The 15,804-nt window shown below is 40.5% G+C and overlaps 1 long non-coding RNA gene across 1 annotated transcript; it reads left to right on the top strand.

The window, feature by feature from the left end:
- Window positions 1-6,607: 6,607 nt before the first annotated feature.
- On the top strand, window positions 6,608-8,216 carry LOC136393491 (uncharacterized). The gene is made up of 3 exons (XR_010749095.1): window positions 6,608-6,640; window positions 7,729-8,066; window positions 8,103-8,216. It is a non-coding gene; the product is annotated as an uncharacterized lncRNA (long non-coding RNA).
- Window positions 8,217-15,804: the final 7,588 nt, after the last annotated feature.

The following is a 15,804-nucleotide window of genomic DNA, read 5'->3' as shown; positions in this document are numbered from 1 at the left end:
GAAGCCCAACCGTGAGTGGGTCAGGTGCTTACAAAGTCAACTACAATCAAATATATGAAGAATAAGTGGGAGTTTTCCAATGAATGGAGGAAAGAGGATAGTGTTCCTGGCAGAGATAACAGCAGGTATATTGTCAACATAACAGACATAATGCCAGATAGCCCTGGGCAGAGTATTTCTTCTTACTCAACCATCCTTCCTGGTTCCTAACACTTGTATGGTCCCAGGACTCCATCCTTTCCTGCTCTAATGAACTTTCTTGTCAACATCTTTAAGGAAGACTTGATAAGAAACTGACCTAAATTTCAGGTGACTTTAAGTTACAGGAAGAACTATGAACAGATATCTGATTCAACATGGGTTAGAATAATGAACATATTCTGACAAGATAAAACGTAATTAAGATAAATGTGAAGTTCTGAATTTAAGTTAAAAGATCAACTGTACATGTAGAAGGTGAGTGGATGTACATATAGCCACGCATATGGAGAAAGCTTAGTTGATTAAAATGGTTCAAGAGTGAGATAGTCTGTGGCCAATGTTGATGAACTCTTGTTCTAAACAAGCATGATAGTTTTTCTCTGCTTGGCCCAGACAGTGTACAGCCAGGCAGCGTGTTCAGCTCAGGTCAAATGGGAGTGAGGCTGGAGGATGATGATCTACTGTGTGCCAGTCACCACATGAGACATGAATCCTACATTCTCACGAAGTTAACTAATTTGTCTGGCCAAATATCTAAGACCTGCTAATGCTAGAATCCAAACCCAGGCTTATTTTGCTCCAAAACTTGGTTTATGTCCCTGTGGACGGAAGAGTAATGTTGTGTTTTCAAAGGAGTAGCTTGTTGCTCCCTGGCATTATGTGAAAGTTTTCTTTCAGAAAAGGTAAAACTCAAGAGCTTAAATCCAATGAATGGAAACCACAAGAGGAAGATGCTGGCTAGAAATAAAGAAAATAATTTAGTACAACTCTTTGAAAATAGAATGTACTGTTTATTCATACATTCAACAAATATGTTTTCAAACATTAATCCATTTTTAATACATACTAGACACTATTCTGGATGCTTGGGATATCTCCGTGAACAGAACAAAGACCCCTGTTTTCATGGAAGTGATGTTCTAGCAGAGGAGAAGAATGATATATTTTTAGAAATTATAACATTTAAATATAAATAAGACAATAAGAACAAATACAGTCATAGGGATGATGGTGGCAGGCATCTCAGACAGCATAGAAAGGGGAGGGGACTGAGCTTGGTGTGTGAGACAAGAGTCTCAGGAGAGTGTGGAAACTTCCACCTGAATGCACTAGAAAGGACATAGGAGAGGCATCATGAGGTGTGAGTTTGACTCCAGTTCTACTACTTATTAATTTAGGCAATTTTTCTGACACCTTATTCCATCATCTATAAAATGTGGCTAACCAAAAAATATAGTTGAACCTTGAACAACAGGGGTTTGGATTGCCTGGGTTCACTTATATGCAGTTTTTCAATAATGTAAATGTATTATCTCTTTCTTATGATTTTCTTAATAATGTTTTCTTTTCTTCAGCTTACTTTAATATAAGGATACTATATCATCCGTATAAAATACAAAATATATTAATAAACTGTTTATGCTATTGGTGAGGCTTTCAGTTAACGGTTAGTTACTAATAGTTAAACTTTGGGGGCATCAAAAGTTATATGTGGATTTCTGACCACGTGAGGGGTCTATACCTCTAACCTCTGTGTTGTTCAAGAATCAAGTACATACACAGTGGGTCACATTGAAGATTAAATTAGGTAAGTTATTTAAAGACATTTTGTATATTATAAAACTCTTAAAGCATATTTGCTTTTGGCAATGATGTCTTCACCCCTAAGGGGAGAGGTAGAGAAAGAGATACTAATTGGCGCTGGGGAAATGGCCATTTGATGAGCAGATTGGGCCACCGAGGCAAGTCAACTCAAGGCCCAGGAAGAGGCCGAATGAGTGGAAAGAAGCACAAATAGGAATAAATGAGGCCATCTGGGGCAAATCAGGGACGTTTTAAGAAGGAGGAATTGGAGGAGTAAAGGGACAAGGAGTGGCACACAGGCAATGGATGGGGTGATCGTGGGAGAAATGGCTCAGGCAAAAAGTTGGATCCAGAGGGATTATAAGATTTGAGGAACAGAAAGCTCAGATACATTGGGTTCAAGGATAGTGAGGTGTGCAGCTATCACAAACGGTCATCGGTATGGATGCCACCCAGCCAGTTTGCCATTGGCATGGCTCCTTGGGTCAGCTAGAGGGAGAGGAAGTACCAGGGAGGGGTTATCAGTCAATCAGAAATACCTTTTGGGCTTGAGTTGGGTTTGGCCCTTAGTCATTGCAAGACCTTCTGACTTGACCGAGCCTGGATAAAAGGGCTGGATTGAGCAATCATTTAATTAAGCAGTTTATTCCACAGCATCTCATCAGCATTCCTCAGAGGGTTGTTTGATTTGACCAGAAATGCAGAAGCTGTTTCCAGTGAGTATACAAGTCTTAATCCTCCTGCAGGAGAGCAAGGTTCCTCCCTCTCAGCAACAATGACATTTTGGGCTGGATGATTCTTTGTTCTGGAAGTGCTGTTCTGTGCAGGATAGGGTGTTAAGTAGTATCCCAGGCCTATCCCACTAGATGACAGTGTCAAACACAACCCCCTTTCTCTTAGGTGTGAAGATCAAACCTGTCTTCAAATAGTCAAATGCTCCCTCTTGGGTGGGGAGTGGGGTGCTGCACCCACTCACCCTCCCTCATTGACAGCACTAAGTTAGAGGAAAGATGCTCAGGCCTTGCCCTCAGGACACTCCCCATCCACCAGAGATTCTCATCCTTGAGCAGTGAAGGCACTCTAGGATGCAATGCAGGAGCACATGTAAACTCAAGCAAAGAATTCCAGCTTTAAGGATCCATGGAAACTTTTTATTTTGCCCTTGAGGGAAATGAGTGCCGATTTTGGAAGGGTAGATTATCTTGGCTGTTATGACTATTATGACTAATAGATGGTCTATGGCTTAATTATTATAATTGGCAAACTTACCCAATAGCTCAGAATACTCCCTTTCTAACTCTTCACAGGAATGCCAGTAGCAACCTGAATAAAATATAAGCAGGAATTTCCATTGTCTTGAAAAATTATAACATAGGACATTTTAACACAAAGAGAGATCAGTTAATAGGTTTTATAGGTAAAGGCAGTTTTGGGAAGGGGCGAATTCCCCCCCGACTCTTCTTTTGTTCTGATGACTGGACCAATAATAGAAGTGACACAAGACTGTATACCAGGAAGAAAACCAACTGAATACATGTGCACAGGAGAATCACCATATAACGCTCAGGTCATAAAATAAGAAATGATTGAACCAGGAAACTTTGTTAAATGTTTTAGACAAAGAAACAATAAATTTGTGAAAAATTGACAAGACAAAGAAAGGTAGTACTGGTTTAGAAAGAAATCTAAGCAAGGTTTGGGTATTTGTTAGTGAGGAGTTGAAACAAAGTAGTAAAATGGAAAAGAGGCAGTAAGACTTGATTAGACTCTCGGGCTCTGAGTTGTTTATCTCTAGCATATGGGAGTGTCCTCTGGGTGTAGGGAGGACACTTTTCACAGGGGAGATTTATTTTCTGCATTCCAGGATAGAAGGGAGGGTCAAGGTACACTTCTGGCACTGGCTTCTGGTTAATTATTTTAATTCAAACTAATCAATATGCCATTGTGAGATATTTGGGAACAGGTTGTCTTGGGCCCAATAGGAAAAGAGAAAGAAATACACAACGATCCTAGGAGGGCCTTTAATGCCCACACTTCTGTTCTCTGGGTCCCCCACTGAATAGAATTGAATAGTTGAGAATAATTAAAGGAAATACACCACATAGGAATGCATTATGAATTAAGTTGAATGGTATGATTGAGTTGGGAAAATCTTGGGATGTCAATTAAAAATGGGGAGGACCTGAGGCTTGCTCAACTTTGTGAATATAGGCAGACTGGTATAGCGGGCTCTCTTAGCTAAAGCACTAATTATTAGAGAAAGTTGATATTACTGAAAAATTTTATATTTCTCTGTTCTGCAAGTAATCCAAGGATATAAACAAGAGATCATAATCTCTCATCTGAAACCCTTGATGCAAGATGAGATTTAGAACTTTTTTAAAAAGGAAGACAGTATAGTGAATAGAATTTCTTAGCAACAATACAGGTTTACTTCAGAGGAGGCCATGTCCAACCTCAACACCAAGGAATTCAAACCAAGGAGTCTACCACATCTGGTGTGCAGTCTGGTTCCCCACACCCATGGCTCAGGACTCCTACCCCTTGGGGAAGCCATTAATATGTCTGCAACAGAACATATAAATATCCACAGTAAGGTGAAGAGACCTCACTGTCAGTTCAGAGTTGTTTTGTTGTTGTTGTTTTTTAACCACCAAATGAGTGTCCTTAACAAACAGACAAGAAACTCAGTTTTAAGGTGCTTGGATTGGGAGACTGTGAATAAGGGATTGCAGGTCTGTAATGACATCATTAGCAGTGATGGTATTGTCTCATCCTATTCCTTCCTGCTGTTGTCCTACATCTCAGGGACTGCCACATAGTCCCCTGTCATATTAGGATCCAACATTAATGTAATTATTCTGACCTTGCTAAAATTACAAACATAAAAGTAACAATAATAAAATCAAACTAAGGTCTTCGGTGGATTTCTGGTGAACATTCAATTAAACCAGGGACAGCTCCTAGCAAGAGTCTCCCCAGTCTGATCCAGTCTTGCTCTCAGCCTCATCCTGAGCCTTCCTCCCCAGTCCATCACACATGCCTTAACTTCTAGTCAGGTTGGATCACTCACTGGTCACAAAAGACCACCTGTATTCCCCTGCCCCACACAGATCCCCACCTATACTGCTTCTTCCCCAATGATGTTCTTCTCCCTCCACCCTGCTATCACCACAGATCAAAGTCTCTCTGCCTTTTGAAGACTATCTTCTAGCAGACCTGTCTGACAAATCTTTCTTGGACAGGCTTCCTTAGAGTTCTCTCTTGTTCATTTATTTTCCAAGACAAATTTGTACCCTCTCTGTGGATATATTGTACCACTAATTGATTTTCTTTTTATTTATCCTGTTTAGGATTTATTACTTTTTTGGTTCTAGAGGTTGATGGTTTTCATAAAATTTGAAAATAATTTGACCAAGATTTTAAGGTACATTTAATCCTTCATTCTATTCATTTTCTCCTTTGGGAGTCCAAATACATGAGTGTTAGACTGTTTTCTATTGAATAATTTTAGATTATCTGTTTATTTTATTAAATATTTTTCCCTTTCTTTAGTTCAGTTTAAATAATTTCTTCAAGTTCAAGTTCACCAATCTGTTCTTCTATAGTTTACTACCTGCTAAGACAATCAATAAATTTTTTGACATATTTAAATTTGAACATATTTATTTTTTTCAAATATTGTGATTTTTGTTTATAGAATTTCAATTTGGTTCTTTTTGAACATGGGAAACATGGAAAATTTATATTGCAATGATGCAACAAATTTATATTTGAATATTCAATATGTCTGTTCTTAAGAATTCTAATGACACCATTTAAAGCTACTCTTTAAGAACACCTTTTTGAATGTTTCTTCTCTTAACCCTTCCCATTTTTATTTCATCTCACCCCTTCAGATTTGCTCCAGAAGACTGTTAGTTTTTGGCAATATTTAGGGTAATATTTCTATCTTTAGTCTTCTTTTCCTGCATTTATTCTGGATCTAAAGTCAAACTCATTGATATATATATAGGAAGGAAATATGGCATTTAGTTTGAACAAGATCCACCTACTTTAAAAAAAAATCCCACTTAAAACATCCCACTATTTAAAATCCATGTCAGCACCTATTTTTCTGTCATCTATCTATCTATCTATCTATCTAGCTATCTATCTATCTATCTATCTATCTATCTATCTATCTATCTATTATCTCCTAAATGTCACCAAGTGTTGCATATTATCTTACCTACTTCCCTTTTGCCATCGTAATTTGTAGATCCTAAAACGAAGACATTTTTATCATCAGTATTTAAAAGACCAGAGCACTGAGATTCAAAGATGTTGAATACTTTGTTGAGATCTCCAGCGCTTTTCTTTGAAACCACTATGGTACACACACACACACACACACACACACACACACACACACACAAACACAAACACACAAACACACACATTTTAAACATATAAATTTTCACACCAAGCCATCTAGATTCAAAGGTCCAGATGGAAAATTAATATCTAGGGTGGCAGGAAAAAAGGTCTTGAGTAACCAGGCTCCATAAGTGTGAATGAAGAGCCATCTTTGATAGAAAAGAAAGCAACAGAGGGATGATGACATACATCTCCACCCACCACAAGCCCCCCTTTTAAGCAGGTACTTTTTTAGCCAGGAGTTGCTGCCTTGAGCCCCATGGAGTGGCCCATCATCACATGTCACAAGACCATGTGGGTGGCAGGAAGCAGTCCTCTCATGCCCAGGCCCTGTCTCACCTCCTCGGGCAGGCCGGCATAAAAGGGCCTTGGGGACAGAGCACCTCCATCACTCCCTCCTGAGGTGGTGACGGACCCTGTGCTGCTTGTGCACCTGGTAAGTGTCCACTGAAAATGGAGCAGGGCCTTCCACAGTAGAATGCTCAGACCAGGGCAGGAGGGCAGGTGGGCAGAACCTTGGGGGTTGGAGTTGTTGGCAAGAATGAGGGCCAAGAAAATCTGAAGGAGAGGGCAAGGGTGTGATGGGTGAGAGAGACCACGAGTTACCGGGATGATTTGTGTGGCTGCTGTTAGAGGTTTAGAGAAACCAAATTGTTTTCAGTTGCAGGGTATGTTTCTCCGGCATTAGGGAATAAAAATACTCATTGCTAGATTGTGCCAGGGTGGGGTTGTTTAGTGGGAATATAATTTTGGAAATACAGCCATATCTATTTGTGGAAAGAATATGCTGAGGGCATTAGTACTTAACAGGCAGAACCAGGGACACCTGTGGAGCTATCTAGACTCCAAGAAGATTCATAGTGGAGGATGGGTGTACACTGGAGTTGAGAAGCCCTGTGACATGCCTGGGGAGCAGGCCTGGGGAGCAGGACAATAAAGGACAGAGTGTTGGATTGGTATCCGGGGAACCTGGAAAGTGAACTGTGACATGCTAATGAGTAGATTGGGCCAGTGAATTCATGCTTTTTGGTTTTACTTTCTTCATTCATAAATTGAGTTGATTGGGAGAAATTGACTCCAAGGCACTTTGCAGTTACAATTTTCTATATTCTGCCAAACCAAACCATATCAGAAATCCTTCCCAGAGAGAATAAGTTTGCTTTTTCCTTAAAGAGGCTTTCTGCTCTAAAATAATCCTACATTGGACATGCTCAAGAGTCTTGGTGAGGTTGTAGAATGAATGCTGACTCAGAGCAAATTTATTGCCTGGTCTTCTCTCTGGCACTTAAGAAATGTTAAAGGGCATCAACTTTCATTATATATTTGGAGATTATATTGTTTAAAAACCTTCCAAATGAGGTTTGAGGCACATGGTAAACTAGTAAGGGTGATATAAATGTCAGAGATGGTTTAGCTATGTCTGATCTCACAACTGTCAAACAAGAGAGACTAGAATGATGCTGCAAGGGCAGGGGACATGGGTGGCCTGTGTGTGGGGCTGACTCTCTGACTGACTCTCCTCAGCTCCTGAACACCCGCCTGCCCACTCCTCAAGATGTCCTGCCAGCAGAACCAGCAGCAGTGCCAGCCCCCGCCCAAGTGCCCGCCCAAGTGCCCCACCCCAAAATGCCCCCCTAAGTGTCCCCCCAAGTGCCCGCCAGTCTCTTCCTGCTGCAGTGTCAGCTCTGGGGGCTGCTGTGGCCACAGCTCCGGGGGTGGTGGCTGCTGTGGCCACAGCTCTGGGGGTGGTGGCTGCTGCCGGAGCCACCACAGGCACCGCAGGTCTTTCCGCCTCAGACACCGAAGCTCTGAGTGCTGCCCCCAGCCCTCGGGGGGCTCCAGCTGCTGCGGAGGGGGCTCCAGCTGCTGTGGAGGGGGCAGTGGTCAGTCCTCTGGAGGCTGCTGCGGAGGGGGCAGTGGTCAGTCCTCTGGAGGCTGCTGCGGAGGGGGCTCCAGCTGCTGCGGAGGGGACAGTGGTCAGTCCTCTGGAGGCTGCTGTTGAAGTGGACCCTCAGCCGAAAAAAGCAGAATAAGAGGCACTAAAGGTGAAAGATCATCTTCATTGGGCTTGCTTGTGTTGCTGAGATATTTTAAGTGAAGACTTCAAATTCTAGGTCGATGCTTTATCCACTGTGCCACCACAGGTCAGGCTTGAAGACTTCAAATTCTATTCAAAAGATTCTTCGGACTTGAAATCTAGCAATCTTGTCCTCTCCTAAAAACCTCACCTTTGGCCTCTGATTCCATCTCTGTAGCCTGCCTTGGGAATCAAGATAGCAATTCTTATGCCATTCCCCAAGTTATTTCCTTGACATGTCCCTTCCTGAAATGAACCAATAAAACGAACTGCTCCCCATCTTGTTCTAGACTGCTCTATCTTACTTGTAAATGTGCTGGGGAGGGTGAACATATCTGGTCTCATCTCTGTCTCTCTTTGTCACCTGGTCCTGAACCAGCATTGCTTGCTTTCAAGACTCCCCGAGTCCTCATGAACACAATTCCTTCAACTCCTGGTCTTCGTTAGTGCTAAAACCAGTCCCGCTGTCACTGAAGGCCAGGAACTGGAAACTATGTTATTTAGTTTAACATACGGAACAGTATCTAAAGAATTGCGAATTTGGGGTTAGAGAACTGAAAAAGCAAGTCAGGGTTGATATGTGTTCATGAAGGTTGGAACTGCAGCTACTACCACCCCTACGAATGGGAGAGAAGGACAGAGATGCTGGAATTATTCAAACTTAGAAACTTGAAGGAGGGATTCTATGAAATTGAAACTCAGGCCTCTGGGGGGATCTCTATTCAGTGAAGCAGGGGTCCTAGAGCTCAGATGAGGGGTCTGGGTAGCTGGGACCCAGGCTTCTGAGGAAGAGCACCTGGGGGCGGGTGTTCTCGGACCTCTAAGGGGGTACACGGCTGGCTCTGTGAGAGTTGGAAACATTGCACTTGGCACCCACTGATGTTACTGGAAAGAACGGCCACTGCTGGGGCAAGGTGGTAAGGTTGGGTGACCTGGAGAGATGCAGGAGGCAAACAAGAAGCAGACAGCATGGAGCAGGGCTCTTGCCCCTCTGCCTATCCTTCAGTCTTCCTAGCTCTCTCTGTTGTCAGAGACTACAGGAAGCGAGCTGGCCAAGAAGGAATGTGGTTTTCAGAGCCCTGACCCTAACATCATAAAGCCAGACATTAAAGACAGGGCTTAAAGGTGAATGACAAAAACCTAATAATCAGTACGGAGAAGCATGTGAGGGGCATATCGTCCTACTCAGCCATAACTCTTCCCCTACCTGATAGACTTGCTCTCTCCCTCTTCTCCCAAACATTTTTACTATGCTTCTCTTCATCCCAAACTATAAAATAACCCTCTGTAACTCATATTTCAAAAATGTTAACTGACATATTACAAACAAAACCTTAATTGTCACAAATAGAATACAAATAGAATCACAATTACACACACACACACACACATACACAATGTTCATTAAAGGTGTTAGGAGTTAGGAAACAATGTCGAGCTCTTGGAGAGACACACCACCTCTGTGCTCCTGGCTGTCCCGGTGATGTGACTGAGAGTTCTGATCCCAGGTGGATGTAAGTCCGCCTCCACTGTGCCAGGGTGCTTCTCTAACGCTGCCTCTACTTTCACAACACTTCAACACTTCAGTTCCTCAGCAACAAAATTCTCAGGTCATCATCTCTCCTTTTAACATAACTTCTAGTGTCTTTTTCTCTTGGGAGTGCCCAAGATACATTTTCTTTTCTTCCATCTGACTTGAAATTCCCATGAATTATAATCTCTGTAATACTAAGTGTCTTCATGTCAGGATCACGAATACTCAAGGTCAGAGGCAGTATTTTAGGCCTCAGGGGAAAGATTTCCTAAGTTCAGGAGATGTGGATATCACACCATTTTCTGGGGGCTTTCTGGGGGCTTCCTCTCTATGCTTTTGGGTTCCCTCAGGCAGGAGAAACTGTGTTCCAACTTAGAAGCCACTCCTCCTAGGAAGGTGGGAAACTCACAATACTCCCTCTAGAACAGTGGTTCTCAACCTTTCTAATGCCATGAATGACCCTGCAATACAGTTCCTCATGTTGCGGTGACCCCAAACCAAAAAATAATTTTGGTGGCTACTTCATAACTGTAATTTTGCTAGTTATGATTCAGAATGTAAATACCTGATATGCATTATGTATTTTCCGATGGCTTTAGGCGACCCCGCCGGAATCGCAACCCACAGGTTGAGAACCGCTGCTCTAGAAGAAAGTGCATTCTCTCTCCCTCTTTCTTGTTCTTTTTAAGTTCCAAGGACCAGTGACACTTAAATCAGAATTGATAGATGCTTTAATGCTAAAAGCTCTTTTAAAACAAGCCCTAGTCAGGTAGCTCCTTGGTTAGAGCATTGTCCCTAAATGCCAAGGTTTCAGAATCAATCCCTAGTAAGGCACATACAAGAGTCAACCAATAAAAAACCATGAAAAAGTGGAACAAAAAATTGTTTCTCTCTCTGTAAAATCAATCAATAAAAAATTTAAAAACAAGGAAACAAATTCTCTGCAAGGTCTCTGTGAATCTTTCTTTTTCCTATCTCTCTGATGAGTCCAGAGACCAGTGTCCCGCAGTAGTGGCTGCCTCCCATGTGTGGGGACCCTCCTGCTCATATACAATTCTCCATAATTCCTACTCAGTTTGAGGCCGAGATCTCTACATTGTCCAACAGCATGAGAGGATCCAGAATGCCTTCTGTGACTACCCTCCTCCCCCCTTTAGCAGTCAGACCAGTGGTGGAGAGCTTCAGCCGCCTTCACGTCCTGGACCAGTCCCTTCAGCTGACTCGGTGGCCCCCTGAAAATCACCGCATGCCCTGTCATTGTTCTGTATTCTGATGACTGGGTAATACAAGACTGTCAGTAATGCAGCAATTCCAATATTTCAGGTACTAAGTTAGCACATTGCTCACTTTATGCTCTTCTATGAGCAGGTCCAGTTTTAGCCTCATTTTACAAGATCAGAAATCGAGACCCAGAGAGGTTAACTGCATTTTTCAAAACACTTGCCACAGTTGGTCTATCCCCACCACTCCTCCCTGCTGTTCAGTGTCACGGCACCAAGGGTCTGCACGTAGACTCCTGGGGTGGTGTTTGCTGGCACTTATCTTATAGAATTGAAAAAAAAAACACCAATACATTATATTCTATAATGAAATGAGTTTCATATAGAGTAAAAAGTTAACATATTCTATAATAAAATGAGTATTAGGTAAATTAAAGAGCTAAAATTTTAAATTGTATCACAAAGTAGAGCTCATAATGGAAACATAGTTTATGTATAAAAGAAACAGAACAAGTCTGACCTGTGGTAGCACAGTGGATAAAGCGTCGACCTGGAAATGCTGAGGTTGCCGGTTCGAAACCCTGGGCTTGCCTGGTCAAGGCACATAATATGGGAGTTGATGCTTCCAGCTCCTCCCCCGTCTCTCTCTCTGTCTCCTCTCTCTCTCTCTCTCTCTCTCTCTCTCTCTCTCTCCCTCTCCTCTCTAAAATGAATAAAATAAAAAAAAAGAAACAGAACAAATATTAAAGGGAAATTTTGATAGAACTGATCCCATCAAAATAAAGTTCAAAATAATATAAACAAAACAAAAATAGAAATCCAAAATCATATAAACAAAACAAATTAGAAAGTCAACACAGCATATGTGAAATAATAAATACTTATTAAGTACTTACTATATGGCAAGTATTTATATAGAGAGTTGAAATACATTAGTGAATAAACCAAAAAAAAATCTTTGCTCTTATAAACTTGATTTAATTGAGATTTTTGAATGATTACTATTTCAGAAGATTCATATAATAAAATATACAATATACATGTATATATAAAAATATTATGTTAAAAATTTTAATCAAAATTTATTATATTTTAAGTAAAATTAAGTTTTTATTTAAATAATTTAATTAAAACATTTTAAATTGTTTTTTTTATTATTATTAAGTGAGAAGCAGGGAGTCAGGAAAGCAGAGAGACAAACTCCTGCATGTACCCAACCAGGATCCAACTGGTAAGCCCCTTATATATGCTCTGCCCATCTGGGGTCACTGCTCCACTGCTCGGGAACCAAACTATTTTAACACCTGAGGTGAGGCCATGCAGCTATCCTCAGCACCCAGGGAAAACTTGCTCAAACCATTTGAGTCATGGTTGTAAGAGGGGAATAGAGAGAGAGAGAAAGGAGAGGGGGAGGGGTGGAGAAGCATATGGTCGCTTCTCCTGTGTGCCCTGATAGGGAATCGATCCTGGGACTTCCACATGCTGGGCCGACACTCTACCCCCAGAGCCAAAAATATTTTCAATTAAAATATTTTAATTTAAATTAAACAACGTAAATTTTTGGGGGAATCTAATGAACAAAATGAACTAACAAGCTAAATAAAGACAGACTCAGAGATAGAGAGTAGGCTAACAGCTGTCAGTGTGGTTGGGGGGACTGGGTGACTTAGGTGGAGGGATTGAGCAAATAAGGAAATAAAAAGAAAAACAACTCATGGACATGGACAACAGTGTGGTGATTCCTGGGGTCAGGAGGTAGTGGAGGTGGATAAAGGGGGGATAAATAGAGATGGACAGAGACTTGACTTGGGTCAGAGTACAAATGATGTGTTATGGAATTGTGCACTTAAAACCTTTAGAATTTTGTTAGCCAATGTCACATCAATAAATTCAATAAAAGGGAAAAATAAATAAATTTATTATGAAAAATTGATATTTAAAGAGCATAAGTATTTATTGATGAATAATTTCTTGCCCATCACACAAAGACATAAAACATTTCATACATTTGATGCCTGTCTCCTTCTTCCCATCAGAGCTAATCAATATCCTGATTTTGAGGTTAAACATTCTGATGTATTATTTAAACTTCTATTATATTACATTGTAATTTACCTTTAAACATGTAGTATTGTTTACATATTTTCAACTTAATATTACATTCTTGATGCACTCTTATGTAAACTTGCTTTCTATCACAGAATCATTTGTGAGACATTTATGTTAGTCAGTGTAGATTAGCTTTTTTTCTCCCTGCTGTATTGTATTCTACTGTACAACTACACTACCATTATTTCAGCAGTTTCTTATTAATAAGTATTTATGTTGTTTCTAATTATTTTGCAATTCTAAAATTCCATTATTCAACATTCTCTACATATTTTCTCTGTGTAGGGCAGTCTCTCTAGGATATATTACCTAGGAATTGCACGACTGAATTGTAGAAATACTTACTTTCAACCTTATAATATCTTGTCACGTGGATCTCCCTCCATTAGGTAAAGAGTTCCTGTTGTTTCAGATCCTGGAAACACTTTGTGATATCAGATGTTTAGATGATTGTCCAATGAAGAGTGTAAAATAGAACTCCACTGTGTTATCTGTTTTCCTGATTATAAGTGGTTTTGAGCATCTATTTACATGTTTATTGAACAATGATTTTCTCTCTTGTCAATTACTCTCTCCTTAGAGATATTTTTTATTTAATTTTTTTGTGTGCTTTGTTATTGACTGGCAGTTCTTTAGCTATCCCACCTGCTAATCCTTAGAAAGATGTTGCCACTATCTTCCCCCAGTGCTGGCTTTTTACATCTTTTAATGTTTTATTTAATAAATAAAAATGTATAGTTTTAATATAGCCAGATTAAAGAATGTTTTGCTTTATAATTTATGGTTTTTATAGTGTATTTAAGAATTTTTATCAGTATTTATTTAGAGTATTTTCCTACATTTCTTTATATTTTATGGAAACTTTTACTTATATAATATATTTATATGAATTTTATTTTCACAGTATAAATAACCATCTGGTCATGATAAGAGTCACTATTTTCTAATAATCTATGCTACCACTTTTGTCATCTGGCAAGTTTGCCTATTTGCATGTTTCTAAAAAGTAGACCCACAATTCTGTTCCATTGCTCAGGTCATGGAGATTATCCACTGTCTGTAAGATTTTCCGTTATCAAACATTACTGTCCCTATATAATCAGTCATGTTACTCCCCATGTTCATTATTTTGCATAAGTTTTAGAATAAGCTTGTCACATTTCACAAAGCCAAGACAAAACAAAATGTGCTGTTGGAGTTTCTACTGGCATTGTAAAAAAAATGCATTTAATACCGGGGGGGGGGGGAGTGAGAATTTTCATCTTAATGATACTTACTTTTACTTTCCATATCCATAAACATATTCTATAACTATCTATTTACTTAAACCTTTTCAGAGACCTAAAGATGGCAGCGGAGTAGGCAGACACACAGACTCCCAGCTCACACCACTGAACTGGATTATAAAATAATTTATGAACAATCAGTGTGAAAAACAAAATCTGGACTACAAGAACAGCTTTCAAAAATCAAGGAGCAAAGAAGAAGTCACAATAAACCTGGTAGGGAGTGCCTGAATTTCCCCTGCTTACTGGAACAGAGGGGGGGGGGCGGCGAGGCTGGGCTCTCAACTCCAAAGATAAAGAGCAGTAAATATTGCTCACAGCCACTTACCTGGTGACCAGGGAACAAGGAGTGTTGAAAGGGCCCGCTTGTCTTCCAAAAAGAAAGGAGAAAGAGAGAGACAGATGGTGAGGGGGAGAGGAATATAGGTGGTGACATAAAAAGCTGACTCATTCAGTGCTGGAGGTGGCCATAACTGGGGGAGGGGCTGATCCTTCCACAAAGCAAAATACAAAAGTATTTCCAGGTCACAGAGATACAGACATCTCTCCAGCTCCAAGCAGCTCAACAAGACATAGCTGAAAACAAGAAGTGGGGAGGAGGGGCAGTAACTCAGATCTCCATGGAGATCTGAGATACACCTCCCCCTACTGAAGCTGAGAAAGCAACCCGCCCCCAGAGGGATTAACTGGCAGAAGAGGATTTCAAAGCCTCAGGTCACACCCACTGCATTCCTGGATACAGTTTCAAATAAGCCCCCTGCTGAGATCAGCAAACAAGACAATCACCTGTTAAGAAAACAAACAAATCAAGACTCCAAAGCAGCCCAAATCCTAAAGTGGATTACAAATAATAGCTGAAGCCAGCCCAAGAAGACTTAGAAACAACAAAAGTAAAAACTAGAGACAGACAACACCAAGCCTAGACTCAACCAGCTCTACAAAGAAAACACCCAGATACCCAGGCATAATGAGAAAACAAAGAAGTGCAATCCAAATGAAACCACAAGAGAGACCTTCAGGAGATGAACTGAGTGATATGGAAATAATCAAACTTCCGGATGCAGAGTTTAAAATAATGATTGTAAGGATGCTTAGGGAACTTAGAACAACAATGGATGGTCATCATGAACACCTAAATAAAGAAATAGCAAGTATAAAGAAGGATATTGAAATATTAAAAAAGAATCAGTCGGAGATGACAAATACAATATCAGAAATGAAGACCACAATGGAAGGAATTAAAAACAGGATGGATACAGCTGAGGATTGAATCAGCAGGTTGGAGGACAACTGGAATGAAGGCATGAAAGCAGAGAAGAAAAGAGAAAAGAGACTCAAAAAGTCAGAGGAAACTCTTAGAGAGCTCTGTGACAA

Source organism: Saccopteryx leptura, chromosome 2 (assembly GCF_036850995.1).
Source record: "Saccopteryx leptura isolate mSacLep1 chromosome 2, mSacLep1_pri_phased_curated, whole genome shotgun sequence".
NCBI lineage: Eukaryota > Metazoa > Chordata > Mammalia > Chiroptera > Emballonuridae > Saccopteryx > Saccopteryx leptura.
This window is presented reverse-complemented; position numbering and strand designations above follow the sequence as displayed.